We start from the raw sequence: 16,001 nt of genomic DNA, 5'->3' as shown, positions 1-16,001 counted from the left end.
ATCATGATAACAGGTTTCATCCGTTTCAAGAAAGCAGAATATTTGCAGATCACTTAACATTTACTAGGTATGTTCTCAGCCTGGAAGGATATATTTCACTTACATGTGTCATTTAATTTAAGCACATCCCTCTGTAATAGATAGTGGTATCCCTATTTGCAGATAGGAGACAGGCTCAGAAAGATTAAGAATGTTACCTAATTCTAGTAAGTAGCCAAACCTAAACTGATCTAATTCCAGGGCAAAGCTCTTTCTGGCACATCAGTGTGGGTCTTTATCTCTTTGAGAATTGTTGAACATTAAAAGCCTTCTTCCAGGTAAATGCATAAAGAAACAACATGAGCAATGATATAACAATACAAGTCTCACTAAATAATTGGTGTGTTTGGCCTTGCTTTTGCTGATAGATCTTTTGCAAAATTGCTTTTCTCTGAGATATTTAAAGTGGACTTTAACTATTTTCTTGGAAGACTTTCCTAAATTATACCTATCAGAAAGCTGCTTTGCTTTAAGGCCGAAGAAAAATGAAAGCTTACTTAACTACACTTAGGTGCCAGGGTCATACTATGAGCTCTACACCTGCCAGGATTCACGCTAAGATAGATAGGGTGGCTCAGCAAACTGTCCATAGTCCTGTGATTTCTTTCTGATATTCTGAAGTAGAAATAATTTAATAACTGTTCACAAAAGAGAGAAACACTGTTTCTTGGTCCTCAATATCATACTGCTGTAGGCTAATTCTTTCTCTCTTCTGTTGCCCCTTAGTATAGAGAGTGTGTTTTGGGGACCCTCCTTCACGATCTTCTCCATTCCAAGAGCATCTTACATAAATCCAGGACTTCTCAAGCAGCCAGTTTTGCCAGATGGTCTTAGGGTTGGTTGTACCCATATATGTATAATCTGAACTTCTCAAGTAAGGTCCTTAGAGAGCATAATGGCTAAGAGAATTGGTGCTGATACCAGACCTGAGTCCAAATACTGCCTATGCCCCTAACTAGCTGTGTAACCTTGGAGAAGTAACTTAAGCCCCTTAAAGGGATTAGATTTCTCACCTGGAAAATGGTATAATAAATGCATCTACCTCCTATGGTTCGTGTGTAAATTAATGTAACTTGAGATGGTGCGTGTTAAGCATTAGCACAGTGCCTGTCTCTTGTTAGTAATACCTGCTTTTCTTATTAATTATTCTCTTTATATTCCCAGTTGCAGCTGGGTGCCTAACATATAATAGTTGTTCAGCAAATAGTTACTGGATTGAACCAGCTCTGAAATTGAAGCATTGGGTCAACAGCAAAGTAGTCACCCCACCATCATTTCTCCCAGAGAAAGGGAGAATAGATGGAAGCCAGCCATCATACTTTCTTTTCTTATTCTAAACTTCCCATCCAGCCCCAGCAATAAAATAATCTTCCTGGACCCTAACAATTTCAAGGATTCTTCAAATCACACTATTTGAAAATAGCTGGGTTGCCCTAATCTAATATGTCCCAGGACCCCAAGGTCACCAAGCTTCTATTAATGAAGTCTAGTTAAGATAAATGATAACAGTTAGTCAACCAACTGCTTATGAGCTCATTGGGCTTTTTAAAATTTACTATCTGCGCTTCATAGAGACACAGGTATTTTGCTTTTGTAGGACATTCAACAGTCAAAGTAGTCTTTTAAAAAGCACAAATCAGACGCTATTATTGCACTGCTTCTAACCTCTAAAGGCTATCTATTGTAAAGAGATGAAATTTTCAACTACTTAGCCAGGCTCACAGAGACCGTGTGCTCTGGTCACTTACTACATCTTTCCCTGACCTTCATGGGGCTCGAGGCACAGTTGTCCTTTTCAGTCCCTCAGATGCAACAAGCTCTACTTCTTGCTCTCCCAGCTTTAGATTGGCTAATCCATCTACCCAGACCAATTTCCCTCTTATCGTTAAGGTCTCGGTTCAAACGCCACCACTACTATCTTGACCAAAGAGACCTGCCTCCTCAGTGCCTCTCCATCCCTTTGTCCAGTCGTATTTCTGTCACTGTACAACATTTATTTACACGTTTACTCTGTCTTCCTCCACCACTGGACATTTGCTTAAGAGCAGGGACTTTGTAATTTTTTGCTTCCAAGGCTTGCAGCGGACACTGGCACGTAGGTGTGTAGGAAATGTGTGTCTAATAAAGAATAAATATGTGAATGAAAAAAAAAACTGTGAAACACTAACACAAGATTATTCTTCTTTCAAAAGAATAATGAAAAATGATTTCATTCAATAAGAGTCATTCTTAGTTACTGATCCATGACTTAGTAGATCCCATTCAATTTAAAATGTCCCCTTTTTTTCTGATACTTTCACAAGTCATTAATTAAATGTTGCTCACTTTTAAGGCCAATCTGTGAGACATTATTTAACTTGTCTCCTCTAAAGTTCCAGCATTAACTCAGGCGGGGCTTCACCAAGTACTGATCATGTGACCTTGGCCTCTCATTGCCTCCGTTTTCTCATTTGTAACATGGGTATAATAATCGGCTTATTTCATACGCCTATGAGGAGGAAAACTTCGTGTGTGTGTGTGTGTGTGTCTATATATATGTATTTAAACAGTGTCTTAGAATAGTGTCTGGCACATGATAAGCATTATAGAAGTATTGACTGCTGCTACTAGTACTGTTATTATGAGAACTAACTGTTGAGAATAATCCTTCATATAGTGGTTTATTCCACTGAAGATAAAGGAAACTCATAGAATATTAGAAATCAGATTAAACACGGAAAGCCAGTAAAATATACCAGGACAGAAGATGATGAGAGTGTGAAAGGATAGAGGAAAAAAAATGGTTTTTGTTTTTCTTTTTCTTTTTTAAAGAAGGAAAGAGCCTAGAAATAGGAGAAAAACTATTCATTGGCTATACTGACATGGAGATCGCTGGTGACCTTCATAAGTAAAATTTCAGGACAGTGGGCAGAGAGATTACGGTGAGGGAAGTCAGATGGATGTAAATTATAGAGTAGATGGGACGTGAGGAAATGGAAACAATATATGATGATAACAATTTTGAAAAGTTCAGACATGAATTGGCTAAAGAAGATATGCAGGGATTAGAGGAGGAGGGAGGCTTTCGTGTTACACGTATAGTTTTTAACATTTTAAGTTGGAGTTACTAGTCTAGAATGAGGTTGAATTTTGGCAAGAATCATTCATAAGGAGTAGATGGGTTGTAGAAAATGCAGTGCTGTGAAGTACTTGAGAAGATGAGAGAAAATGAAATGCTATCTGTAGTGCACGTGGCCTTTGAACTTGAACTCCTGTAGTGCAAGGGAATACAAAGATCAATGCAAATGCTAATGAATTAACGGATTTGGCAGTGGACTATTTACTGACTTCTGTGTTCCTAATGAGTTAGGAAGCGCCTCACCAGCTCAGAGTGAAGGAAGTAGAGAGGATGGAGGAAAATTTGAGGAGGGTAGGGAAAGCTTCTAAGAAAATAGTCCTTAAGGAGAATTAGAAAGAACTTACTGTAAGTCAGAGCAATATTTCCAGTCTTGAAAATCCATTTGAAGTTGGTGTTTATTAATTTATTGGAATACCAATTTTCCCTGCCACATGATGTTTCTCCAGCTACCTGGATATAAGTTACACAGAGGCAGAAAAGAATGAGAGATAACAATCGAGGGAAAATACAATTAGTATTTTTTTTTTACCTTTTTCCACTTCCCCGCTCCAACTCTGGGGAGCCTTCATGGACATGGCTGCCCTCGCAGCCTGCAGCAGCACGCTGTTATCAAAGAATTCAAAGAAATGGAACATAGGTTTCCAACTTAATAATTCAGCAAAATCAAAAATTGTATATAATGTTTTCTGTTGGCAAAGATTTTTGCAATATAATTTGGTTCCATCTTTTGACAAGTAATTTGGCAATGTCTAGCAAGATAAAAATGTTAATAGCTTTTTACACATTAATTCTAATTCTGGAAGCTTATGCCGATAAATAATTTATAATCCAGAAAATTATTATATAAAGATGCTCATTGTCATGTCATTTGTAATAACAAAACATTGGAAACACCTTTAATTGTTAAGAATAGGAAAACAGTTTAGGAAATTATATCCACTTAGTAGAAAGTGACACAGTTACTATATTATAATTACAAGATGATGGAGCAAAATAAAATAATGCTTAATAAAGAAAGAATGAAGAAAGCTGACCTAAAATTGTGTCTTCCTTATGACAGTAATTATGTAAACATATCAATGTTTATTAAAGCTTAAAACCAAGATAAAGTTTTAAAAGCTCTGTACCAGTAATGGGGATTTTATGTTCGTTTCAAAATATTTTTTGACACAACTCTTAGAATTTTGTTTTGTCTACTCCTTTTCTTAAGAATTTCTGATTATTACCTCACTTTTCATTTCATAGTTTCAAATAAAGCCAGCAATTTTATCATCAGAGAAGATTAGACTTATTGGACAGTTCATAATTCCAAGTTATTTGGTATAAAAAGACCATATACACTTGTAGGTGCTTTCAAAATAAAATTTCGAGAAGTTTTTTTTTTTTGCTTAGTCTTTTCTAGTATGGAGATGAAGCAAACTACCTAAAATTGCTAGCCATTCTTTTTTCATTTTTCTCATTTTATTGATTTATCTTGCCCTTCACAGAAATGATAAGAAATGAGTCTGCAGTTGCATCTGCCAATTTCTTAAATCCTCTATTATCCACATTATGAAATCATACTAGTATGAATGCTTCCAGTATTTTCAGAACTCTTTAGTTAGTATACTTTAGCATTCTGTATGAAGTATCTTATGTAAGTGTAAAATTTAGACTCAACTTCTGGAAGCTTTTGATTTCTTAGTTCAAAAGTGAGAGATCCTTAGTTCAGCCATATGATTAACAATTACTTGTATAGTAAGAAGCTCCTAAATTATTGTTTTATGGGTACCTGGCAGTTTTCTTGCCATTTCTCAGAAGTTCTCTATTAAACACATTCTCTCTCTTTCTCTCTCTCTCTCTCTCTGTCTCTCTCTGTCTCTCTCTCTCTCACACACACACACGCACACACACACATTGTGATTAAAAGCACAGATTGTGGCATTATGAAATCTAAGGTTCAATTTCCAGTTGTGTAGTTTCTGGGCCACTTCACTTTAGGCAAGTAACCTAATGTCTCTGAACCTTGTTATTTTCATCTGTAAAATAGAAATTACAATTATATCAGACAATCCTCAAAACATCCGTAATGATTTTAGAGTTTCAGAGTCAGGTAAAAGCAGGCACTCAGTAAATGGCTAGTGCTTTTATTACTTTATTATTATTTAGGTCTTGGTTTTCCTTGAGTGTGTGAGTCCCCATAATGAAATGTAATTTCCAGTAGATTGAGTAACACCTGTTTTCACCAAAAATTTTAACTGAGTTCATTACTTTCTGTGCAACCCAGATTAGTTTTCTGCCTCCTTTTCTGTGCCGTATGTAGGTGTTCGGTAGATTTATTTAATAAATGTATGAATGCATGAACGCGTAGATGAATTTTTAAATGCTTCTTTTTGAGAAGGTAGAAGAAATGTGACACAGTAGAACAGATAAGAAAATAATCCATGGAAAAAATGGCAAAGTCATGTATGTGCCCAGGGCCAGCCTAAGAAGAATTACTTTTTTTTTTTTTTTTAGGAAAAATGTGTTGAATAGCTTATTTTAATTATTTTTAAAAGTTAAGTACAGGGACTTCCCTGGCGGTCCAGTGGTTAAGACTTCGCCTTCCAATGCAGGGGGGTGTGGGTTCAATCCCTAGTCGGGGAGCTATGGTCCCACATGCCTCGCAGCCAAAAAACCAGAACATAAAACAGAAGCAGTATTGTAACAAATTCAATGAAGACTTTAAAAAATGGTCCACATCCAAAAAAAAAGTTAAGTACAAAACTTTGCTGATGATTTACATATTTAGGACCAATAAAATAATGTGAGATTAGCTGTACTAAAACAGAATGTTGAGCTACATTCACATTAAGTGACATTATATAGTCTGAGTTTATGGAAAACTTCTGAGATGGTGAGTGACCTTTGAGCAGAAAAAGACAGAAGGAGAAATGGCCTTTTCTACATTCTATTGTGCCTCTAAGTAAAATGCTTGGTAATCTAGCTACAAAGCTCTATGTCATTGGCCTTAGGCACGTACTGTGATCTACCTTGTGAAGATCAGATTTTGCCATGGAGAGGATTTGTAAAAGTATCACACATTCCAGTACCGTTGGCAACCACAGCTACCAAAAACTCCAATTTAAATTGATGAGCCTAATATCAGATGATAGTATCATTTCCTTGTGGGTGTTCTGGGAAAAGGTGGGTAGGAAATGTATAAAAGTGAATCCTTTATTGACTGAAATAACACTTCATCATTTTGAAAACATAAAATACATTAAAGTTGTTATAGCATCATACATGAATCTTTCACTGTATTTTAGACCTTGCCTACAAGCAATGTTTTCTGCCCTTTGAAAGAGAACCATGCTTGTGGTATGCATTAATCATAGAAAAGATTAAACACTGAAAAGAAATTCAGCCTTTAAAGACAGTTTGCTTTGATTGATTCAGTGGGTTCTCCTAAAAAGTTAATACCCAGAATTATTGCTTGTTAAATTGGAGTTACAAATTCTTTCAGAGTTACTTAGTATTTTCTTTAATATCAGTATCAAGGAAGGCAAAGCAAATTTACATATTTATTAGGAAATACAGGCACATAATCATAAAACAAGAAAACACAACGTTTTTATAGACTTTATTTTTTAGAAGTGTTTTAATTTTACAGAAAAATTGAGAAGATAGTATAAAGTGTTTCCATATACACTATACCCATTTCCCTCTGTGACGATCAACTTATATTAGTATGTTACATTGTTACAATCAGTGAACAAATATTGATACATTATTGTTTACTATAGTCCATACATTAGTCCAGTTCCTTAGTTTTTACCTAATGTCCTTTTTTCTATTCCAGGATTTCATCCAAAACATCACATTACATTTAGTTGCCATGTTTCCTTAGGCTCCTCTTGGGTTTGATAGCTTCTCAGATTTTCCTTGCATGACCTTGGCAATTTTGAGTAGTTAGGCTTGTGTAGGATGCCCGCTACTAGAATTTGTTTGATGCATGTTTCATTGATAATATTGGGATTATGTGTTTTGGGGAGGAAGACCACAAGAGTAGAAGGGTTATTTTGTCAGATCACATCAAGTGTACAAAGTATCAATATGCATTATGAATGCTGAGGTCGACCTTGATCACCAGGCTGAGGTAGTGTTTTTCAGGTTTCTCCATTGTAAAATTACTGTTTTCCCTTCTCCATATTGTACTTTTTGGAAGGAAGTCAATATGCTCAGCCCACAACTAAGGAATAGAGAGTTATGCTTAAGATGGAGTACTACATAAACTATTTGGAATTCTTTTGCACTGGAGATTTATCTATTCTCCCGCATTTATTTATGTATCCAATTATTTATTTATATCAGAAGAACTCACGGATTTTTATTTTATACTTTGGGTCATAATCTAATTCTACGTTAGTTACTTTGTTCCTCAAATTGCTCTAGTCCTGACCCTTGTGAACTCTTTTCAGTTCAGTGGCTCGTGTGCCACTCTGAGGTATCCCCATCCTATATATTTTTTTGGAACTTCCTTACTTTCTGACACTATAAGATGGCCTTGTATATAAATCTTGTATATTTACTGCCCCAGTCCTAGAATCAGCTATTTCTTCAAGGATAACTAGGTCTTTTTAGTGGAGAGCAGCATTAGACAGCAGGATCTGGGTGTGGGGTGTGCTAATTGCTGCCCGGATGTCATTGCTTCTAGATCTTCTCAGCTGACAGAGCAAAGAGATAACATGTGTGTACATTCCCCACGTATATGGACATATCTATAAGTATCTCTCTACATAACCATGTGTGTTAAGGTAATATGAAGCAATATTAAGCTAAGCATGAATGTATATTGATGTTTCCAACTTTAATCTGTTACCACATAGATCATCTTAGCCTCATCTCTTGCTTATCTTTAAATTTCAACTGCGGCAAAACACTTGACTTTTAGAAGCATGAAAATCAAATTGTAGCTACTTTGGGAAGCCACATCATCTAGCAGAAGAATTCTTAAAGGGCAAGGTGTATATCATCAAATTTTAATTTACAGTCAGCAGTACTTTGTAACATCCATAGGCCTCCAGACCTCTGCTTCCAAGAAGATGAAGTAGCCCATTTCTCCCAGGTTCTTCCACTTAAAACTAAAACCCTGAACATAACAACAGACAAACATAGGAAGACACTGAAAGGTGGAAATGACTTAACTAGGGACTTTGGGACTTGAGGAATAACATGGTGATGAGTCCCCTGTGTTTCCTGTTGCTTCCCATACATCCTGGAGAGGGTATTACAGGAACCCCCAATCAATAACCACCAACAGAACAACAGACAAAAAAGCTTCAAAAAAGAAAACACAAAACCCCCGTTCCCCCTAGCCAAGGTATGAGGAAAGGGGTTGTCAAAGACAGAAAACCATTTGGGCAATAATATACACACTACTCGAGCCAAGTGCCAGTGGAATATTGCACCCATCCCCTATGTCCTGTGGTTTCAGTTGGGCCAAGCTAGGATTTGATCTTCCACACCACCCCACTCCTGCCCTCCAGAAGAGGCAGCGCTCTGATTCGCCACCAGGGCTGTTTCAGTGTGGTGCAGTGGTGAGCTGAGCCTCCACCCCTTTGCATTAGCAAAGAGACTTTCAAAGGTGGTGCCTGACAGGCTAGTTAACACTGGGCTGCCCTCACACAGTCGTGGGGTCCAATGGTGGGACCTAGCCTCCGTCTCTCCCTGACATCGATAAGAATAGGATGTTACAGGTTGGAGGGAGTAGGCACCCCACTAACCCCCAACACATGGTGTCAGTGAGACCCAATGGGGTGCTGAATCCCCATAACCGTCCTGAGGCAGTAAGACAGAATGAGATGGCACAAGCAGGGCTAGTTGGCAGTTCTCTTCCTCTTACCCTGGTGTCAGTGGGGCCAGCAGGTAGCTGACCCTCTACCCACACCCGGCATCAACAAGAAGGAATGAAGTGGGAGGAAGGACAGCAAACACAGCAAACACTTCACCTCTCCCCTCCCCTGGTGTCAAGAAATCTACTGGGGAGATGAACTTCCACTCCTACTAAAAGGCAACAGAATGATATTAATGTTCCCACTTTTGGGGGGAAGGTGTCAGAAGGGCCAGTAGGATAGCTGAACTTCTACTTGATCTGTCTGCAGTGAGAGAATGTAAGTGCCCACTTTTGCTGGGGTTTTGACAGTAGGGCCCAGTGGAAATCTGTACGTAACCCCCCAGTCCTCATACTCCACCTCCAATAGGATGACTTCCTTCTAAAAAGTAATAATAAAATTAAATGGGATACAGAGTCATATAATAACTCACAATGTTTAGAATCCAATTGAAAAATACTCATGGCACCAAGAAGCAGGAAATCACAGAATAAATGAGAAAAGACAATAGACCTACACCAGCACTGAGATAAAACATCTATTGAAATTATCAGACAGGGGTTTTAAATAAGCTGTCACATAAATGCTTCAGTTAGCAATTATGTGTTCCTTGACGGAAATGGGAAAAATAGAAAATGTGAACAAAGAACTAGAAGTTATAAGAATAAAAACAAATGAGAACAGTAGAACTGAAAAACACAACAATCAAAAAACTTTGCTCAAGAGTAGAGTGGAGATTACAAAGCACAGAATCATGAAGTTAGAAGAGATCAATACAATGTACCACATGTACAGAGAAAAATAGGCTGAGGGGTAGAGATGGGAGAAAGAACAGGATCTCAAGAACCTGTAAACAGTAACAAAAGCACTAACATTCATATCATCAAGGTTCCAGAATGAAAACAGAGAGCACGTAGGACTGACAAAGTATTCAGAGAAATAATGACTGAAACGTTCCCAATTTTTTAGAAGACATAAGCACACATCCAAGGATCTGAGCAAATCCAAAGAGGAAAAACACAAAGGTATCCTTGTCAAGACGCGTCATAATTAAACTTCTGAAAAGTAGAGACAAAACAAATCTCGAAAGTGGACAGGCAGAAACGATGCATCACTTATTGAGAAACCAATTCCAATGACAGCATATTTCTTGTCTAAAATTATGGAGTCAGAAGCATTGACATAACATTTTTCAAGTAGTAAAAGAAAAGAACTCTCAGCCACAAATTCACACTTTTTATATCCACTTTCTTGTTTGACTTATATTAATGGACTACCAACTCATCTTTCTATATCCGGGCCTGCCATCAGACTTCTCCAAAAATCTAGTCACAGTATTTCCAGAGTGATCTTTCTGAAAAAGAAACAAATTTTTCTTATAAAAGTACCTGATTGTGTTATGAAACTTTTCTCTCTTCTAAGTTACCAGGTAAAATCCTTCAATGGATTCCCATCTTTCTTGGAGGAAAATCTCACATCCAAACTCTCTTTGTCCTTTTGGGCTGCTGTAAGATTATACTGCAGGTTGGGTGGCTCATAAACACCAGGAATTTGTTTCTCACGGCTCCGGAGGCTGCGAGTTCAAGAATAGGGTGCCAATATGGTCAGATGAGGGCCCTCTTCTGAATCACAGACTTCTCATTGTATCCTCACGTGGCAGAAGAGCTTAGGGAGCTCTGTGGGGTCTCTTTTATAAGAGCACTAGTAACATAATCATTTCCCAAAGGCCCCACCTACTAATACTATCAGCTACGGAAATTAAGATTTCAACGTATGAATTTGGAGGGGAACACAAAGACTAGACCATAGCACTTACTATACATACATGGACCATGCATGATCTGGCTTCTACCCCCCTCTCCATTGTCTTCTTTTCCTACACGCCAGTGAGCATTTGTCTTTTTTTTTTTTTTCTTTTTTTTTGCGGTACGCGGGCCTCTCACTGTTGTGACCTCTCCCGTTGCGGAGCACAGGCTCCGGACGCGCAGGCTCAGTGTCCATGGCTCACGGGGCCTAGCCGCTCCGCGGCATGTGGGATCTTCCCGGACCGGGACACGAACCCGTGTCCCCTGCATCGGCAGGCGGCCTCTCAACCACTGCGCCACGAGGGAAGCCCCAGTGAGCATTTCTTATACTGATTATGAATGGAACTCCTTTCTGGACTGATCCTTAACCATTCATTTTCTGGCAACTGTGAATTTATCTTCTCTTTTCCTCAAAACTTCACCCTTCCTTCATGTTACATATCCATTTCAATTGCCTTCTACAGGAAGCCCTACTGATATCGCCCATATACTACTGTCCACAGCATGAATTAAGGTCTTACTGTGTCTTCCTGTAGCACTCTGTAATATCTTTTACGGTAACTATGGATTTTCTTACTTGAGTGTCACAATACATTGAATTGTAGGTGGCACTATAATGATTTTAGTAACAGTAACACTGGTGCCTAGTTTAACCCATGACATACTTTAGGTGTTCAATAAATGTGTGTTTAATGAGTGAATGAATGAATGGTCAATTTGAAATCTTAATCATGTTACTTTTCAAAAATCTGTTACAAGATACCACAGTTTTCCAGAAGATTAGGGAGTTAGGACCTTAAACTTGATTTAACAGAGGAAATTTTTACTCATACATCATGCTTAAATACCTCAAAGTAAAACCATAAACCCAGGAATTTAAGGTTATCCATTTGGACTTTCAAGCCAATAATTAATATCTCCTGCCCCGACTGTATTAGATGGTTTCGATGCTCCACTCATATCTCCCCAGCACTCATCATTCCAGTATATGCTGATAGAATCATGCTGCCGCCTGCAATTATCCACCTTAGGGCAGGCCAGAAGTGTACAGGAGTTAATGTATCTGGGTGTAGCTTTCAACCAAGGACAGAGGGGACTGGAAGATAAGTACTTCAAGTTTCTCACCGATTCTTGGGATAACTCTGAGACATGTTCTGTAGAGTTTCACAGAACTCGCCTGAAGTACTGGCAGCAGTTCCCTGCAGGAGTAATTTATTCGGTAATGCACCTCTGTTGGCTTCCTTCCATGCCTCCATTCTCAATTCCCACTCCACTTCTGAGTTTTCTGGAAGCACCTCCCAGATGAGCAGTTTGCACTAAAATTATTGCCTCAAGGTCTGCTTCTAGGGGAACTCAGTTGATAGCCTCCTAACAACCCAGTGCTCCTTACAGAGCCGTCACTGGTACAAGTACCAAGGCACGGCACATTACGTATCACTCCTCCTAAATCCTAATATTTTTCAATAGATAGGAAAGAGCATGACCTTGAAGAGAAAAAGAGTTTATATGAGGATGGCCAATGGATAAAGGGAAGGAGAGACAGTGCCATTTGTTTTCCATTAATGATAGTGTGAAATGTATGGGCAGATGGTCTAACAGGTGTGACTATAATTTGAGGAGCCTGCTCCCTTGGTTACAGAAGACTGCTATTGTTATTATTATGGAGCCACAACCTCATGACTTTATTGTTTCACTTGATGTTACCTTCTCCTTTACCCTTAAATCTTTGTACATCACTGAATTGCAGCCAATAGATTTATTTTCTACCTATGGCTCCATCACAAAAAGAGACACACATGTGCACACACATACACACACACACAGAGTTTTGTGTATGCCAGTGCTAGAAAAGACAAGCTCATGGTGCATGTATGCAATGGATATTGTACATTACAGGTCTCTGTGAAATAGTCTTCTGCAGGTTCCTATGTTTATTTTATGAATAATTAACTTTAGTAAAGTTAATTTCCTGAAGATCTTGTTGAAGACTGAAGAAAGGAAGTAAATTGTAAAGAAAACGACTTCGAAACTTGCCCTTTTCACCCTCTCTTTGTGTCTTAATGAACAAAGGATAACCGGGCCTTTTTTGAAGCCTTTGCTTGAGTTGAAGACACAAAATGCAACCTGTACTCTTATCATAATATGCTCAGTTTATGAGTACCCAAACTTATAAACCGTGAATTTCCCTAAAGTTATTATACCATCTAGAAGATGTTTGCTTGGACGTTTACTTAAAACCAAACAATTGAGGTCTATGTGTCCAAATAATTTCCTTCTCTCTTGCTGTCTCCATTTCAGTTTCCTGAGTTTCTGGGAAGGCCTGGTTTCCCCAAAGGAAGGATTTCTGGTAGAAGTCTGAAGGTCTGACCCAAGAAGAAAAAATCCAGTACAGCCAATGAATTGAGGACAAGAAGTTTTCCGATCAGGTAGGAACATTTAATCTCATACATTACGATCGCCTTAAGTAAGGTGTGCTGATAGCTGGATATGATTTAACTGCTTGGAAAAAGATGCATATATATTATATGACCTACCCCACAAGGAAGCTGTTCTCAATTCTCTTAGAGGTTGTGGTGTTTATCAGAGAGCGCCTTGGGGGAAAATGAATACAATAACAGTATGATGCTTTTTTTTATTATTAGCTTATTGTTGCCAAGTACACTTGGTGATCTTGGTGCCTGTGGTTTAATCCAGGGGGTTAGACAGGTGGAACAGCACATTAACCCTCTTTAGTATTTTCTCCCAAGACAAATCATTTTTATAGGTTGTCTCCATGGTCTTCTAGTTGCTTATCAAAATTAAGCATCAAGCCTTCTAAGTGTGCAATAGCCCCAGTCAGTGTGAGGAAATCAGCTTGGTTCTTATTGGGTCACAGCTTCTTGTCCTTGGCACAAAGTGAGTTCACATAGGGAGTTAGAAGGAGGAGAACGGGACATGAGAAAGGGGAGTTCTGTGTTCTCATTTACCTATGCATGTTGAAACTCCACTAACAGCTTTATTTTTATTAGCAATTTGTGATAAAAACTTAGGGTAAAGGGAATAATGAAGCTGTCCCATTATATGGCAGGACAAAAGATAGTAGTGACATCAAAATCAGGGCCTGTCCATCTCGTTTGCAGTTATATACTGAGTGTTTAGCATAGCATTTGACCCCTCATCAGTATTCAATAAGAAGATGCGTGTTGAATGATTTAGGGATGAATTGATGAATGAAAAAAGTTAATATGGTAGAAAATGTGTTTTATCCTTGTATTTTCGTGTGTTGACTTCTGTATTTCAAGACCCAGCACTGTAACTGACACATAGAATATAAGCAATAAAATGTGTTGAAAGAATGAATGAGTCCCCACTCTTCTAAGAATAATTTTAAGACCAACACAGACCCCATATCTGCCAGAGGTATCCAGAGGTGAAAGCCTGGATCTCAGCTAGTGGTAGAGCTGACAGGATTTATCTAGTTTTAATAATTTACAGCTCATCCCATTACATTTAGGCATAGTACCTACATGAGCCATACAATTAAATGTTGACTGAAAAACAATGCACAACCTAGAAGTTGAGAATTATGTTTTATGTGGAAGACATACTGAGGACTGAAATCAGGAGACAGCCTCTCAGATAGCTCTGAGGGACTGTTCTGAAGAGCTAAGGGAGGGCACAGGGTATTTAGAGGTTCTTGCAAAAAAAAAAAAAAGACAGGTAGTTGGAACATCAAAAGATTACTGTTAATTAAAGAAACTAGACATCTTAAGTTAATAAATGTAGCACTTTTCTATATATGGTGAGATGCAAGAATCTGGTCTCCTGGAAATCATTCCCTTGATTTGCACTTTAATTATCTAGGGCCAGTATCCTGTTTTCTCTATCCTGAATCCCCTCAGGGTGCGGCTTTGGGTGTGGCTTCAGTGGCTGATGGCTTGATGGCTATAACATCCTGTGTTACTGATAAGGCTGGCTACATTTTCTCCACATAAATGACTTGAATATGGATAGTAAATCTGTGGATTTGCAAAACGTAATTCTTGGAGCATTTTTATAAGGACAAAGTTAAGGGCGATTTCAGAATCACTAGTGGCTAAAATTGCTATTTATACTTTTCCACTGGTAGGTAGTAATGTGCTGTTGCTGTCTTCAGTATTCCCAAGGGATAACAAAAGCCATTTAATTCAAGAAAGAAAGGTAAAATTTAGCACAATGCAGCTTCCACAAAACCAAACACACACCCAACTCTCTCAGATATGAAGTAGTAATCTAAAATAGAATCCTGGAACTAATTGCAAAACAAGAGCAAATGTACTCATATTGGATAATTTTATTCTTTTATTAATGTTTGATACATATATGTATTTATTATTAAAATTCAAAGTTGCTGTATGGAGAAATAGTTTTGTACCAATAGTGTCTTTGTATGTGTTTATCAATAATGTATGAGATTGCCTCCTATGCTCCTTTTCTTTTATTGGGGGGGGGGAGGGGGTGTGTCACGCTACGTCAAGGTCGGGAGTCAAACCCGCCACGACTGTCCATGAGGGGTTTTCCCGGGTCCCCACTTCAGGCCGGTGAGGGTGGCCAGGGGCAGCCGAAGACGTGCGTACGTGCGTGCGTGCGTGCGTGCGAGCCTGCGAGTCCACGGGGCGGGCCGCGCGCGCCGGGAGTGTTTCAGCCCGGCCCCCGGCTCATTGTGGTCGCCTCACGCCGGCCCGAGTTCGCAGCAGCGCTGGAGGCCCCGGGCCTGTGACCACAAAGAGGGAGCCGGGGGTCGGACGGGAGCGCTGCGGCGGCAGCTGAGGCCCAGACCAGGCCCCCCTCAGCCTCCCGCCTGCCCGTCTGCCCCGCCCCCGCCGGCGGCGCCGCGCCCCTCCCCCAACCGCCAGACTAGCGCGGTGCGGGGCCCGCGCGCGAAGACATGGGGGAGAAGCTGGAGCTGAGGCTGGAGTCGCTCTTGGGGACCGAGCCCGCCGTCTACCCGTGGCCGCTGCCGGTCTACGTAAGTGCCGTCCGTCCCCTCCTCCCGGACCCCCGCTCCTGTTCCCCCACGGCGCGCGCTGAGCCCACCGAGAAACGGAGCGACTCGAGTCGCCAGACCCTCTTTGGAGCCCCCCTTCCCGCCCCGCCGTGGTTCTCCGCGGCAGTTTCCAGCCCCCGCGCGCAGGGTGGGCAGAGGGGAGCCGGCGCCGGCCGGGGGTC

At 39.7% G+C, this 16,001-nt stretch overlaps 1 long non-coding RNA gene across 1 annotated transcript in view; it reads left to right on the top strand.

The window, feature by feature from the left end:
- Positions 1-13,195, top strand: part of LOC149747719 (uncharacterized) — a 65,114-nt gene extending 51,919 nt beyond the window's left edge. The window contains exon 9 of the long non-coding RNA XR_016395394.1: positions 13,113-13,195. This is a non-coding gene — a long non-coding RNA (uncharacterized LOC149747719). The remainder of the gene's footprint in view (positions 1-13,112) is intronic.
- Positions 13,196-16,001: the final 2,806 nt, after the last annotated feature.

Source organism: Delphinapterus leucas, chromosome 13 (genome assembly GCF_059928025.1).
Source record: "Delphinapterus leucas isolate spDelLeu-1000000601 "Yukka" chromosome 13, BTC_Dleu_Yukka2, whole genome shotgun sequence".
Classification (NCBI taxonomy): domain Eukaryota; kingdom Metazoa; phylum Chordata; class Mammalia; order Artiodactyla; family Monodontidae; genus Delphinapterus; species Delphinapterus leucas.
This window is presented reverse-complemented; position numbering and strand designations above follow the sequence as displayed.